Below are 16559 nucleotides of genomic sequence, written 5' to 3'. Positions count from 1 at the left end.
AGATTTCATTTCTTTTGATGGCTGCATAGTATTCCATTGTGTATATATACCACATCTTCTTGATCCATTCATCTGTTGATGGACATCTAGGTTCTTTCCATAGTTTGGCTATTGTGGACATTGCTGCTATAAACATTCGGGTGCACGTGCCCCTTTGGATCACTACGTTTGTATCTTTAGGGTAAATACCCAATAGTGCAATTGCTGGGTCATAGGGCAGTTCTATTTTCAACATTTTGAGGAACCTCCATGCTGTTTTCCAGAGTGGCTGCACCAGCTTGCATTCCCACCAACAGTGTAGGAGGGTTCCCCTTTCTCCGCATCCTCGCCAGCATCTGTCATTTCCTGACTTGTTGATTTTAGCCATTCTGACTGGTGTGAGGTGATATATCATTGTCGTTTTGATTTGTATTTCCCTGATGCCAAGTGATATGGAGCACTTTTTCATGTGTCTGTTGGCCATCTGGATGTCTTCTTTGCAGAAATGTCTGTTCATGTCCTCTGCCCATTTCTTGATTGGATTATTTGTTCTTTGGGTGTTGAGTTTGCTAAGTTCTTTATAGATTCTGGACACTAGTCCTTTATCTGATATGTCGTTTGCAAATACTTCTCCCATTCTGTCAGTTGTCTTTTGATTTTGTTAACTGTTTCCTTTGCTGTGCAAAAGCTTTTGATCTTGATGAAATCCCAATAGTTCATTTTTGCCCTTGCTTCCCTTGCCTTTGGCGTTGTTCCTAGGAAGATGTTGCTGCGGCTGAGGTCGAAGAGGTTGCTGCCTGTGTTCTCCTCAAGGATTTTGATGGATTCCTTTCGCACATTGAGGTCCTTCATCCATTTTGAGTCTATTTTTGTGTGTGGTGTAAGGAAATGGTCCAATTTCATATTTCTGCATGTGGCTGTCCAATTTTCCCAGCACCATTTATTGAAGAGGCTGTCTTTTTTCCATTGGACATTCTTTCCTGCTTTGTCAAAGATTAGCTGACTGTAGAGTTGAGGGTCTATTTCTGGGCTCTCTATTCTGTTCCATTGATCTATGTGTCTGTTTTTGTGCCAGTACCATGCTGCCTTGATGATGACAGCTTTGTAATAGAGCTTGAAGTCCGGAATTGTGATGCCACCAACGTTGGCTTTCTTTTTCAATATCCCTTTGGCTATTCGAGGTCTTTTCTGGTTCCATATAAATTTTAGAATTATTTGTTCCATTTCTTTGAAAAAGATGGATGGTACTTTGATAGGAATTGCATTAAATGTGTAGATTGCTTTAGGTAGCATAGACATTTTCACAATATTTATTCTTCCAATCCAGGAGCATGGAACATTTTTCCATTTCTTTGTGTCTTCCTCTTGTTGGACAGACCCTTTGAGTATGATATAGTGTCCTTCCTCATCTCTTATTATAGTCTTTGGCTTAAAATCTAATTGATCTGATATAAGGATTGCCACTCCTGCTTTCTTCTGATGTCCATTAGCATGGTAAATTCTTTTCCACCCCCTCACTTTAAATCTGGAGGTGTCTTTGGGCTTAAAATGAGTTTCTTAGAGGCAACATATAGATGGGTTTTGTTTTTTTATCCATTCTGATACCCTGTGTCTTTTGACAGGGGCATTTAGCCCATTAACATTCAGGGTAACTATTGAGAGATATGAATTTAGTGCCATTGTATTGCCTGTAAGGTGACTGTTACTGTATATGGTCTCTGTTCCTTTCTGATCTACCACTTGTAGGCTCTCTCTTTGTTTAGAGGACCCCTTTCAATATTTCCTGTAGAGCTGGTTTGGTGTTTGCAAATTCTTTCAGTTTTTGTTTGTCCTGGAAGCTTTTAATCTCTCCTTCTATTTTCAATGATAGCCTAGCTGGATATAGTATTCTTGGCTGCATGTTTTTCTCGTTTAGTGCTCTGAAAATATCATGCCAGCTCTTTCTGGCCTGCCAGGTCTCTGTGGATAAGTCAGCTGCCAATCTAATATTTTTACCATTGTATGTTACAGACTTCTTTTCCCGGGCTGCTTTCAGGATTTTCTCTTTGTCACTGAGACTTGTAAATTTTACTATTAGGTGATGGGGTGTGGGCCTATTCTTATTGATTTTGAGGGGCATTCTCTGAACCTCCTGAATTTTGATGCTCGTTCCCTTTGTCATATTGGTGAAATTCTCCCCAATAATTCTCTCCAGTATACCTTCTGCTCCCCTCTCTCTTCTTCTTCTGGAATCCCAATTATTCTAATGTTGTTTCGTCTTATGGTGTCACTTATCTCTCGAATTCTCCCCTCGTGGTCCAGTAGCTGTTTGTCCCTCTTTTGCTCAGCTTCTTTATTCTCTGTCATTTGGTCTTCTATATCACTAATTCTTTCTTCTGCCTCATTTATCCTAGCAGTGAGAGCCTCGATTTTTTATTGCACCTCATTAATAGCTTTTTTGATTTCAACTTGGTTAGATTTTAGTTCTTTTATTTCTCCAGAAAGGGCTTTTATATCTCTCAAGAGGGTTTCTCTCATATCTTCCATGTCTTTTTCGAGCCCGGCTAGAACCTTGAGAATTGTCATTCTGAACTCTAGATCTGACATATTACCAATGTCTGTATTGATTAGGTCCCTAGCCTTTGGTACTGCCTCTTGTTCTTTTTTGTGTGTTGAATTTTTCCGTCTTGTCATTTTGTCCAGATAAGAGTATATGAAGGAGCAAGGAAAATACTAAAAGGGTGGCAACAACCCCAGGAAAATATGCTTTAACCAAATTAGAAGAGATCCCAAATCGTGAGGGGGGAGAAAGGGGATAAAAAGAGGGTCAAAAAGGAAGAAAGAAAAAAAAAGAAAAAAGAAAAAAAAAGAAAAGAAAAGAATTTAAAAAAAAAGAAAACAAATAAGAAAAATATAAAAAAGAAAAAATATATATATTAGATAAACTAGTTAAAAAACGTTAAAAAAGAAAAAGGTAAAAGTTAAAAAAAAATTTTTACCAGAAGGCGAGAAAAAAAAAATGAAAAAGAAAAAAATTAAATTAACTGCAAGACTAAAAAAAATCACAGGGAAAAAGCCATGAGTTCCGTGCTTTGCTTTCTCCTCCTCTGGAATTCTGCTGCTCTCCTTGGTATTGAAACCGCACTCCTTGGTAGGTGAACTTGGTCTCGGCTGGATTTCTTGTTGATCTTCTAGGGGAGGGGCCTGGTGTAGTGATTCTCAAGTGTCTTTGCCCCAGGCGAAATTGCACCGCCCTTACCAGGGGCCGGGGTGAGTAATCAGCTCGGGTTTGCTTTCAGGAGCTTTCGTTCCCTGAGCGCTTTTCGTAGAGGTCCGGAGGACGGGAATACAAATGGCGGCCTCCTGGTCTCCGGCCCGGAGGAGCCGAGAGCCCAGGGCCTCACTCCTCAGTGCGCCCTCAGAGAACGGCTCCCAGTTACTCCCGTCTGCCTGACCTCCGGCCACGCTCCGAGCTCACCGAGCCTGCGACCGGTTCAAGGTAACACCGAGCTGTGAGCTTACTGTCGGCTCTGTCTCTGTAGCCGGCTTTCCTGTTCCAATACCCGCAAGCTCTGCGACACTCAGACACCCCCGATCCTTCTGTGACCCTGCGGGACCTGAGGCCACGCTGACCCTGCGTGGGCTTCGCCCCGATTTAGCCTCTGGAGCGATGTCCCTCAGTGGAACAGACTTTTAAAAGTCCTGATTTTGTGCGCCGTTGCTCCGCCACTTGCCGGGAGCCGGCCCCTCCCCCCGGGGTCTATCTTCCCGTCACTTTGGATTCACTTCTCCGCAGGTCCTACCTTTCAGAAAGTGGTTGTTTTTCTGTTTCCAGAATTGCTGTTCTTCTTCTCTTCGATCTGCCAATGGATTTTCAGGTGTTTGCAATCTTTAGATAAGCTATCTAGCTGATCTCCGGCTAGCTGAAGTAGTCTCAGCCTGCTACTTCTCCGCCATCTTGACTCCTCCCCAACATTTTTGACAATTAAAAAGTAGTTAGCCTCTCTGCTGACTTTGGATAAAACTGCTGAAGATACACACAATTTCAACTACATTCATTTCTAATCCATGATTTTTTCCCACTGATCTATGAATAATTCAGAATAATTGAAATCCTCAAGAATATATTTTAAATATTACTTATTATTTTAAAATTTGTATCTCGTTTCAATTTGTTCCCATACTTTCATATCAGGAAGCCAAATACAAATGTATTTTTGGCTTTTTTTTTTCTTAAAGATTGTATTTATTTATTTGAGAGTGAGAGAGAGAGCTTGAGTAGGGGGAGGGAAAGAAGGAGATAGGGACAGAGGGAAAGGGAGAGACAGAGGGAGAGGGGCAGAGGGAGAAGCAGACTCCCCACTGGGCAGGGAGCCCGATGCAGGGGCTTTGACCTGAGCCAAAGGCAGACACTTAACCTATGAAGGCACTCAGGCACGCCTATTTTGGCCTTCTAAATTGTACATATGGGGTATTTCAACACACTGTAAAAAATCCAATAGGTCTCTTTTGGACAGGTCACAATAGGACATGTGAATATCTCATTCACATGCCATTCCAATATTCTTTATCAAAGATCCTAAACCATACTGTGAGCCAAGTGTCTGCTCATTCTTACCCCCATTTCCCATCCCTGCCTTACTTTAGCGGGGTGGGCTCCCATCCCCTCCTTCATTTGTCCATGTTGCAGCAGCTTCTCTATTGTCACATAGTGGGGTTTTGTTCATTTCATTCCTGGTGGCCTCATGAATTCTAAGATCACTGCCCTCCCTCTCTATACCTTATGGTTCAGTTACATTAGTCTCAGGGAGAGGTGAGATGGTAAGGCTACTCTTCTATTTACTGCTTTGTCTCTTAATTCCCTGCCTACTGTCCCAACACCACCAACATAAGGCAGCAGAATAGGTACTACGTTTTTCTGAAGAACTGAGAGAAAATGTAGGGAAAGAAAAAAAAAAGAACTGGATGCTATAGGTCCAAAGAACAGAAATAAGGTTCCTTTTGAGGGAGTAGCATAGTTCCTAGACTTGCTTCACCCTCCTTCAAAGGTCACTTCACCCCAGAGCACCTCTCTTTTTACCAATGAGATTCTAATACTACTTTATAAATATCAAACTCCCTAACACAGGAGTGATATACTAGTCCTAGGCTCTGTGCCTTGCGCTCACTTTCACCTAGAGCTATTCACTTGAGGTTAAACATTTCTCCAAGTCTGCATTGTTATACCTAGAATAATAGTACTTAGGATCTTCAGCAAAATTTTGGGACTTAACTCAAAGCATGCACCCTTTCATGAAACCTTTGATATTTTAGAGGAAAGCTATGCCTCCAAGCTCCTCCAATGGGAATCCAGTAGAAAACAAAATGCACATACATACACAATCACAGGCACAATGTGTGCACCCAGCATATGCACACATGGTCACACACATGCGTGCATATTTATACACATGCATGTACACACACTATCATACCTTTCCCCAAAATATAGAACAACCAACCTCTCTCATCTAAGATCCTTAATTTCAGGGGTGCCTGGGTGGCTCAGTGGGTTAAGCCTCTGCCTTCAGCTCAGGTCATGATCTCAGGGTCCTGGGATCAAGCCCTGTGTCAGGCTCTCTGCTTAATAGGGAGCCTGCTTTCCCCACCACCCCCCTGCCTGACTCTCTGCCTACTTGTGATTTCTGTCTGCCAAATAAATAAATAAAATCTTTTTAAAAATGATCCTTAATTGTAGAACCTGCAGAAGCTTTTAAATTTCATTTTTCTTTATCTTTGACCAGATCAAATTCTTATACTGGACTTTCTCCCTAATTAATCTCTGAAAAAGGAGAGAGAAGTGTGGAAGGTTAATTTCTCTATACAGATCAATGCTAAAGCTAGGATTTATATTTTCATTTATATCACCCACAGATAGAAATAAAAAGTCCACTTTTTCTAAGAAACTTATCAATATAACTGTGTGAGTATAGGTATGTATAAACATTCAATATACATAAAATGAACACCTCATACGTAAAATTTTCCGTATATAAACTCTCCTGTGACCACCATCCAGATCATAACTAGAATATTACTATCACGCAGAAGTTTCTCTTATACTCTCTTGGTCAACACTGCCAAGTCCTTCATCCTCCAAAGTTTGACTTCTAACACTATGGATTAAATTCACATTTTTTTGAACTTTATATAAGAAATCATACAATATATGTTTTTTGTGCCTGGCTTCATTTACTCAACATAATGATTCTGAGATTCATTCATGTTGTGGCATATATTTGTAGCCCATTCTTTTTTATTGCTGTGTAGTAGTCCATGGTATAAATATACTACAATTAGTTCACTCATTCTCCTATTTATATTTAGGTGGTTTCCAACTTGGAGCTATTATAATAAAGCTACTACATACATTCTTATATGTATTTTATTGAACATATGCATTAATTTCTATTGCATATATAACTGTGAGTAGAATTGCTCCTAGGGTAGATATGTAGAGACTGCCCAGGTTTCAAATTTGATTGAATCAATCTTTGTTCCCATTCTGCAAGGTACGAAACTCCCAGTTACTCTTTATTCTTGCTAACATTCAACATCGTCAGTCTTTGTATTTAGTCTATTCTTTTGAGACTTGTGGTAAGTTTTAAGAAACTAAACATTGCTGTGATATTCTTAAAAACATTTTTACTCTTGGGGCGCCTGGGTGGCTCAGTGGGTTAAGCCTCTGCCTTTGGCTCAGGTCATGATCCCGGGGTCCTGGGATAGAGCCCATCGGACTCTCTGCTCAACAGGGAGCCTGCTTCCCTTCCTCTCTCTCTGCCTGCCTCTTTGCCTACTTGTGATCTCTCTCTGTCAAATGAATAAATAAAAATCTTAAAAAAAACACATTTTTACTGTTATGGACATAAAACAAAACAATAATTCCTAACCTCTTTCAGATTATACCATGATATATTCTAAGGGGTTACTCAAGAAAGTATATAATTTGCCCTAGCTGGGATTAGATAAAATGATACTGGACCATAAATTTGAGGTAGATCAAAGTTTAGCAACACCAACTGGTCATGTGACAAAAAATTCAGCCCAAACCAACAAATACATGCAGCACACTTATAGTAGCAATCTGTGGTTAGATTGAAAGATTGGTGGATTATGAGAAATGGAGAAACAAGCTTACCAATACTATAAAAGATTACCAATGGATAATCTATTACATCTAGGATTAATAGGAGATGGTATTTTAGATTAATCTAAATACTATTTAGATTATACATTTATATATAATTATATAATTATCATAATATTTATATATAATTATTAATATATAATCATTTATACAATTATATATAAGTATTAAAAATTTAAAAATATATATTATTATTTATTGTATATTAATTTATATCGCTATACATAATTTATAATTATAATTAAGAATTTTGTATTGATTATATATTTATATTATATTTATTAAAATATAAAATATATTTATATATTATATAAATAATTATGGAGGGCCATAATTATTTCCCTCACTACCTCTTGACAATGAGTCTTTGCAGTTCCTCCTATCAAGAGGGAGAGTCAATTCTCCCTCTCCTTGAATTTGGGCTGGCTGTGTACTTGATTTTTTCAATAAAATCTGATGAATTGACATTGTGCCAATTCTATGCCTAGACCTCAAGAGTTCTTGGAGGTTTCCACTGGCTTTCTTAGAACCCTGCATATCTATCATGTGAATAAGCACAGGCTAGACCCGTATGGTTCGGTAACAGATCATTTCAGGTGAGACCATTCTAGACCACTCAGTTGAGCCTAGTCCAAATTTTTAACCTATAGAATAATGAATTAAGTAAATGGCTGTTGTTTTAAGCCATTTGAGGTGGTTTGTTATGCAGCAAAATCTAACAAATACAAGAAGTATATTATAAGTACCTGATGAAAAAAATTCTTAATTATTATGAAAAACTCCAACACAAGTTGCTCTGAGTCTGCCGATAGTTGCTGCTACTGACAATGGTACTCAACATTCACCGAATGGTATGTTAAGTACATACATAGGATATCTCATTTATTCTTACCATAAATCTATTAGGTAAGTAATTTATTTATTTATGCTTTTATTTATTTAATTATTTATTCTTACCATAAATCTATTAGGTAAATAATAGATAACAGTTGAGAAAACTGAGGTTTACCTCACAGAATTGACTCCAGAATAAAGCTTAAGCTATCAGCCTCCTTACCAGCTAATCACTAGTGGTTTATTCTAACCCAATACTACTTTTCCTGCTCATTACTATTTTAGAGATAGATAATCAATAGCCAATAAAAACTATGATTTGCTCAAAGCAGTCCCAGCTAACTCCTAGTCTTTTGCTAAAATTTTGTGAGGTTTATAAATTATATTAATGTTCATGATAAAAAATCTCCATGGTAGTTTATAAAGAAAATATGTAGGCTAAATACCCTCCAAAAATTCTCTTTCAACGACCTAAAAGGGATAACAAAACTTCCTCACTGTATGGAAACTTTATAAAATGCAATTTTAATAGTACAGTTTTATAGGGAGTACACAGATATATTTGGTTTATTTGCACAGTGTAAATATCATTTTAAATACCAGGAAGAAAATGAGAAAATGGGACTATTGTATCACCATAAATATATGTGTAATTGTATTGTGATGTTTTTTCTTTTGTCTTACAGAATTATTTTTTACATTTTAAACTTGGAGTCTGGGAGTGAGCAGAGAGAAGTTAAATAGTAGATCTTTCTAAGTTTGAAAATCCTCTGGGATTTCATAAGAGGATAGAAAGCTTCTTAAAGTGCCTTATAAATATTATGATTTGCTTGTCGAACTAACTAAACACAAAAATAATTTAGATATATGCCAATTTGCCAAGCAGAAGTTAGCACTTCATAATTCATCTTCATCTTAAGCTAACTGGAACCCTATCAGAAAGAGCTTTTTCAAGCTCATAAACCCAAATGGACTAAAAATGACAACACAGCTTTCCATTCCACGTTCTTTATTGTCTCAAGTCACCAAAAGAATCATTTGAAAACCAAAATAAATTCTTTTGACAGAACGCACTCAGATATTGTGACAAAAACAGAAGAAAGTAACCATTATCAAGTACCTGTGCCAAGAGAATTTGCCTCATTTGGTTCTTGTGGTACTCTATTTCAGATACAGATCAAGACTTGGATGGGGTGCCTGGTGGCTCAGTCAGTTAAGCAGCTGCCTTCAGCTCAGATCATGACCTCAGGGTCCTGGGATCTAGCCCCTGCTCAGTGGGGAGTCTGCTTCTCTCTCTCCTGCCCTTTGCCCCTGCTTGTATGCACTCTCTCTCCCTCTCTCTCTCTCTCAAATAAATAAATAAAATCTTTAAAAGGAAAGAAAAAGAAATCAAGGTTTGGAGAAATTAAGCAAGTTGCCCAATGCTGTGACAGGCAATTAGCAGACTGCAGAGTCAAGTTGAGGTCTCTCCAATTCTAGAGCCCATATTCTTTCCATCATGCTACACACTTTCATCAAACCTTCATTAAACAAACCAATTACTAAACGGATATAGATCAGTTATAAAGGACTGCTTGCTCATGCAAATCAGCAAAATAATGTCAACATGTGTTTTCAATTGGAAAATGTGGGGGACACCTTTCTATAGAATGTATTTATGTTAATAACCTTTCCCAGTTCACAGGCAGTAATCCTCACAGCAAACTAATTATATTAGTGAGATTGAAACAATGTATTTTTTCTCTGTACTAGACAAAAAGCTATTTTCTATTACCTCAATTTTCTTATCCTTCATAGAGAGCAGTTAGTTTTAAAGGCATTCAATCTCTTAGAACCTGGAAATTTAGATCATAAGAAAATGTAAAGTTTTTCCACACAAAAATTATAATTATCTGTATAACTACCTCCCTGCAAAGAGGAGGTAGGAGGGCCTGAAGAAATGCTTTAGGGTGAGGTGGATTAGAATGGTGAAGAAAGTGGTATCTCTACCTTTAGAGGGCTGACGATTATGCAAATTTTTTCTTGATCCAACTAGACATCTGAATAGACTCTGGTTCCTCTCTCCCTCCCTTCCATCCTTCAACAACCACTTATTAAGTATATCTAGGTACCAAGTACTGACTTTTGTGTTGGAAACAAAGATAAATAGACTAAGTCCCCATCCTCTAGGGAATCAAAAATTTAATAGTGGAAAAACAGTCATGCAAACAAATTACAGCTCTGAGTTAAATATTAGAGTAGAGACATGAACTAAATTTGATAATGCAGGTGAAGCATTTTCTTCAGCTGGGGAGTATCAGGAAAGTCTGCCTGGATGAAGTGGCATTTGAGGGAAATCATGACAAAGGAGTTGAAATTTTCTAGGCAGAGAAGGCATGGTAAGAAAGAGCCTGGCCAAGTTCAAAAGAGGGTGGCTACAGGGATCTAATTATAGGGGTTTACTGACCTTTACCATCAAGAATAAAAGGTGAAAAATAGAGTTCAATGACGCTTTCCACAAATCAAAATTTAGTAAATCTGTCAGTTTCACTCCTACGTTAGTGTTGCTAAAAATTTCTTAAGGTAAAGGAATATGATAAGGATAGATTGGGGATGGGTTATAACCTAAAGCAACTTTTAGGGAACATGAGATATCTGTAGTGTTATAATTTTTATATTAGATCTGCAGTCAGCAATTGTGCACTCTGCCATGTATTTTCATAAAGTCTTATCAGAACACAGGCACACCATTCATTTACATATTAAGTAGCCACTTCTGTATTACAAGTGTAGGATGAAAAATTGCAAGATATCATCTGTTCAGCTTAACATATTCCCATCTGAATCTTTAATACAGTTTGCACTAGAGTCTATACATTAATGCAAATAAATCTCAGAAAAATAATATTGAGTTAAAACATGTTTCAATATTACAAAGAATCATGTTATATAAACTGTAAAAAGACCTCAAATTTAATATTTGTTTAGAGATACATGTATTAAAAGTATAAAGACAGGCATGACAATAATAAATATTCAATTCAAGACAATTTCTAGAAAAGAGAGAATATAAGCAGAGAGGGATTTTAAATACTTGAAATGCTTTATTTCTAAAGCAAGTTGGTGAATGCCAAAGTATTTATTATATTATTCTCTATACTTTTTTATATGACTGATGTATTTCATAATTTAAAAACTCTTTGGTTATACAAAAAAAGAAAGATGGAAAATATTAGTGTAGAAGTTATATAAGTTTGTTTTCCTAAAATGGCTGCAACAATATCTTCCATCCCATATCCTCTTATATAATATGACTTTTGACACCCCTCCCATCAGGAGTTGGGGTATTTATCTCCTCCTCCTGAAACTGAATGGGCTTTTATAAATGTTTTGGCCAAAAGAGTATGGTACAGGTGATGCTATATGTCTTTCCAACAAAGTCGTAAAAAGTGATGCACCTCCAGTGATGCTCACTGGAGTTCTCACACTTGAAGATTTCAACTACCAGGTAGGAAGCTTGACTATTCTGAGGCAACCATGTTGTGAGAAAGACCAAACTGCCCCACAGAGAGAAGTCCATGGAGAAGTCCTGAGACTTCCTAGCGAGAGATACCTAGATAGTTTCCAATTGCTCTAGCCTCCATTCTTCCAGTTTTAGCTGCATGTGATTACAATAGCATAATAAATTCTGAGCCAGAACTCAGGTTTTCCAACTGAGCCAATTCAGAAATCCTGTGCTACAGAAAATGTTTAAGACAGGAAAGTCACTGTTGTTATTTTAAACCTCTAAAATTTGTTTCACAGAGTAAGCTGTAACTAGAATTGACCCCATCACTAGAAAATAGAGCCTTACCTGCCTCCAGTGGGGGAAATCTGAGCTGAATTGATCCAAAGACCCTTAGAGAGGAGGGCCAATTCTAAAAGACAGGAGGAGGGGTGCCTGACTGGCTCAGTTGGTAGAGCATGTGATTCTTGATCTCAGTGTTGTGAGTTTGAGCCCCATGTTGGGTGTAGAGATTACTTAAAAATAAAATATTTTTAAAAAATTTTTTTGAAGATTTTATTTATTTCTTGGACAGACAGAGGTCACAAGTAGGCAGAGGGGCAGGCAAAGAGAGAGAGAGGAGGAAGCAGGCTCCCTGCTGAGCAGAAAGCCTGATGCAAGGCTCTATCCCAGGACCCCGAGATCATGACCTGAGCTGAAGGCAGAGGCTTTAACCCACTGAGCCACCCAGGCGCCCTAAAAAAAAATTTTTTTTAGGCGGGAGAAAGCATGTGACTGAAAAAACATGGATAAACTGTAAGTTTGTAGTGAGAATCCCAGGTTCCCACTTCTATCTGAGTCATCAAAGAACCAGAAGCACACACTGCAAGAAGGACAAGGATTATTCTCTAGACAAAGTGAATGGAGAAGCCTGAGAGAAAACAAAAGAGGGACAGCTGAAGGGTAAAGAACATTGGCGAAAGAGGAATGCCACAGGGGTCTAAGCTCTAACACTGTCGTTCATTGATTACATGTCCTGTACAAATCATTTTCTTATTTTTTAAAGAGAAGATAGACTGGAATTATCTCTAAAGTGGATGTCCAAAGTAAAAATCTGTGATTCTATTAAAAAGAAGGAGCATAACCTTTAAATATAGCTAATTTAAGTAATGAGTCATAATAAAAATATTTTTTACCAATGGAAATTTTAGTTCACATCTCATAACATGTAGTTCTTTCAGAAATAGCACTAGAGATTATAACAAAACCTTTAATTAAGGTACTTTGGTGATACTCCCTGCTCCAAAAGGCACACATGCAAGGGATCAATTGAAAGGGTACGGGCCACGGTACAGAAAACTGAAGAAATATGTATGAATCTAGGACTGTAGAACTGTTACAATGTGCAGACCCAAAGCAGTAAGAAAAAGGAAAGGTTATCAAAATATGAAAGTGAGTCATGTAGAATAGGCTACTTTAAGAGTAGCAGTGATTTCCCAGGAAGGCAACAGAAGCTAGAGGTGAACATTCAGGGGGAAACCCAGTGGAATAAATATACAGACCTCATTGTTTTAGTGTTCTGTTTGTGCTTCCTTCCCTCTGGCCAGATTCAACTGGAAGCCTGAGAGTGCTGATTCCATTGATGTACTCCTTGCCCTTGGACCCCAGGACAGCAAGCTGGTAGAGTGATTCTGGTGTACCAAAAGGAAGACCACCAACATAGAAGTGCTAATGAAAAGATGATAATCATAGCTTCGGAGAGAAAATTGAAATTAGCTTTTTTAGTATATATGAAAGTTCTTGACTTTGGGACATTAGGTGGGAAAACTGGAGATATTCTGTGGTAGGAGGAGTCTGGAATAATTAGTTCAAAAATCAATTTTTTTCTGTTTTACCTGTTTTGACTTGAATAAATTTTGAGACATGACTTATGGCATAAATTTCAGTATTTGCTCTTTATCTATATAAATAATTCCTCTTTTCTTTGCCTGGTCACATCCAAGTTGTTTCAGCTACTCATGTGATAATAAAGTATGTTATGTCAGAACTATCTGATATTTTGGTTTTTGTCAAAGAAATTCTATCTTGCTTTTTCAACTGGGCAATTTCCTAAGTAAGCAAAGCATATATGGAAAAAGGGGAAAACTTTTGTTTATTAAATTATAACATTAAATGTTATAAACACCATTTTACACTGAGGAAATTAAACGCAGAAGGGTGTATTTTGTTACATATAGAATTATTATTTGCAATCACTTATTTATATCCTAAGTAACTTACTACACACATAAGCTTATGTTTCAAGAAGTAATTAATTTGGTTTCCACAGGACAGTGTATCTTTTTTGGGTCTCACACCTCTAAGTCCTTATCCTTTGGGATCTATATTGACTAGATTAACACAAATCCTATATAGTCCAAGTAGATACCAATTTTGATGGTTTTCTCCCAGAAGTTCACCAGTGTAACAAGAATAAATCCCCTCATGGGGGGCAGTACAGAAAGTCTTCACTAGTTCCTCTTTCATAACTTTTCTACTTCCCTTCAAAACTTTGGGCTTTTATTTCCAGTGGTCAGTTATACATCTCCACCTACTTCAGTTAAGAGCATCACCATCTATCCAAGACATGCATTTTCTCCTAAACTAGAAACCCAGGAATTAGTCTCAGCATTTCACATTTCTACATCCCTCATATTCACACATTTTACAAGTCTGGTAGGCTTGAAGTTCTGAATATTCTGGAATTTTCTCTTTCTTCTCTTATCCACTGCCACAAAATTTCACTGAAATGGACACAATTACCTCTTCACTAAACTTTCCGACTGGTCCCTTAGTTTTTCCCTAAGGCATCCTTCAAACGTCCTTCTGTTATCTTTCCAAATGCATATTTAATGCATCAGTGGACCCCTTAAAGTTTTAGTTTCTCCCTAGGGCCTGCAAAGTCTCCTGCTTTGAATGCTAATCTTCATACTCTGCCCTTCTCTATCTGGTAAATCTTTCTCTGATACAATATCTCCTGACCTGTAAAAATGCAAATCTTCTGTCTGTGTGTAAGCATTCTCTTCTCTTTGGGCATTCTCTGCTTATCTAAATCCCTCTCAATAATAATACCATGAAAATACCTTATTGTGTACTACCAAGGGATGGGCACTATGCTATACTACACTATACATTCATTAAATGTTATAAACATCATTTTACACTGAGGTAATTAAAACAAATTATTTGTCCAAGATCATATTTGAAGTAAACATCAAAACTGGGATTATATTTTCTTATACCATACATAAAGATAAACTCGAAATAGATAAAAAACCTCAAAGTGAGGCAGGAATCCATCAGAATCCTAGAGGAGAACATAGGCAGTAACCTCTTCGACATTGGATACAGCAACTTCTTTCAAGATATGTCTCCAAAGGCAAAGGAAACAAAAGCAAAAATGAATTTTTGGGACTCCATCAAGATCAAAAGCTTCTGCACAGCAAAGGAAACAGTCAACAAAACAAAGAGGCAATCCACAGAATAGGAGAAGATATTCGCAAATGACACTACAGACAAAGGGCTGATATCCAGGATCTATAAAGAACTCCTCAAACTCAACATACACAAAACAGATAATCATATCAAAAAATGGGCAGAAGACATGAACAGACACTTCTCCAATGAAGATGTATAAATGGCTAATGGACACATCAAAAAATGTTCATTATCACTAGCATCAGGGAGATTCAAATCAAAACCACATTGAGATACCACTTAGAATGGCCAAAATTAGCAAGACAGTAAACAACATATGTTGGAGAGGATATGGAGAAAGGGGAACCCACTTACACTGTTGGTGGGACTGCAAGTTGGTGCAGCCACTTTGGAAAACAGTGTGGTGATGCCTTAAGAAGTTAAAAGTAGAGCTTCTGGGGCGCCTGGGTGGCTCAGTGGGTTAAAGCCTCTTCCTTCGGCTCGGGTCATGATCCCAGGGTCCTGGGATCAAGCCCCGCATGGGCCTCTTTGCTCAGCGGGGAGCCTGTTTCCCTTCCTCTCTCTGCCTGTCTCTCTGCCTACTTGTGATCTCTATCAAATAAATAAAATATTTTTTTAAAAAAAATAGAGCTTCCTCATGACCCTGCAATTGCACTACTGGGTATTTACCCCAAAGATACAGATGTAGTGAAAAGAAGGGCCATCTGTACCCCAATGTTCATAGCAGCAATGGCCACAGTCGCCAGATTGTGGAAAGAACCAAGATGCCCTTCAACGTAATGGATAAGGAAGATGTGGTCAATATACACTATGGAATATTATGCCTCCATCAGAAAGGATGAATACCCAACTATTGTATCAACATGGATGGGACTGGAAGAAATTACGCTGAGTGAAATAAATCACGCAGAGAAAGTCAATTATCATATGGTTTTATTTATTTGTGGAGCATAAGGAATAACACGGAGGACATGAGGAGATGGAAAAGAGAAGGGAGCTGGGGAAAATTGGAGGGGGAGACAAACCATGAGAGACTGTGGACTCTGAAAACAGTCTGAGGGTTTGGGGGAGGGGGCTGGGAGGTTGAGTGAGCCTGGTGGGGGTGTTATGGAGGGCATGTATTGCATGGAGCACTGGGTGTGGTGCATAAACAATGAATTCTGGAACACTGAAAAGAATTTTAAAAATAAATAAAAATTTAAAACAAAAACAAAAACAAAAAAACTGGGATTATAATCCAGATATATCTCAATCTATGAGTTGAATATTTAAATGTTCAATTACATTACAATACGCCATCTAACTTAGGTCAAGTTGTACCCCATCCTTACACTTCCAGATAATTCTAGTCTCCCTTTTATCATTAACTGTTGTTTAAACTGACAACAAATTACTTAGTATTAAATAATTCTTTAGTATTTTCATCTTTTCTAAATCTTAACTGAACTAGGTAGCAAATTCTCTGTATGCAGGGAATTAAAGAAATTCTTAACATGTCTTCACAAAAGTATAGCACATTTTTATAATAGCAAATAGCTATTCCTCACTGGGGCAGGTTAGAAGTGTGCTTTACATATCTCCATCATCTCATTTACACATGTAATGAATATTCAATATTTGCTGTACTTAAGTCAGGAAATC

This window comes from Mustela erminea, chromosome 12, assembly GCF_009829155.1.
Source record: "Mustela erminea isolate mMusErm1 chromosome 12, mMusErm1.Pri, whole genome shotgun sequence".
Taxonomy (NCBI): Eukaryota; Metazoa; Chordata; class Mammalia; order Carnivora; family Mustelidae; genus Mustela; species Mustela erminea.
This window is presented reverse-complemented; position numbering follows the sequence as displayed.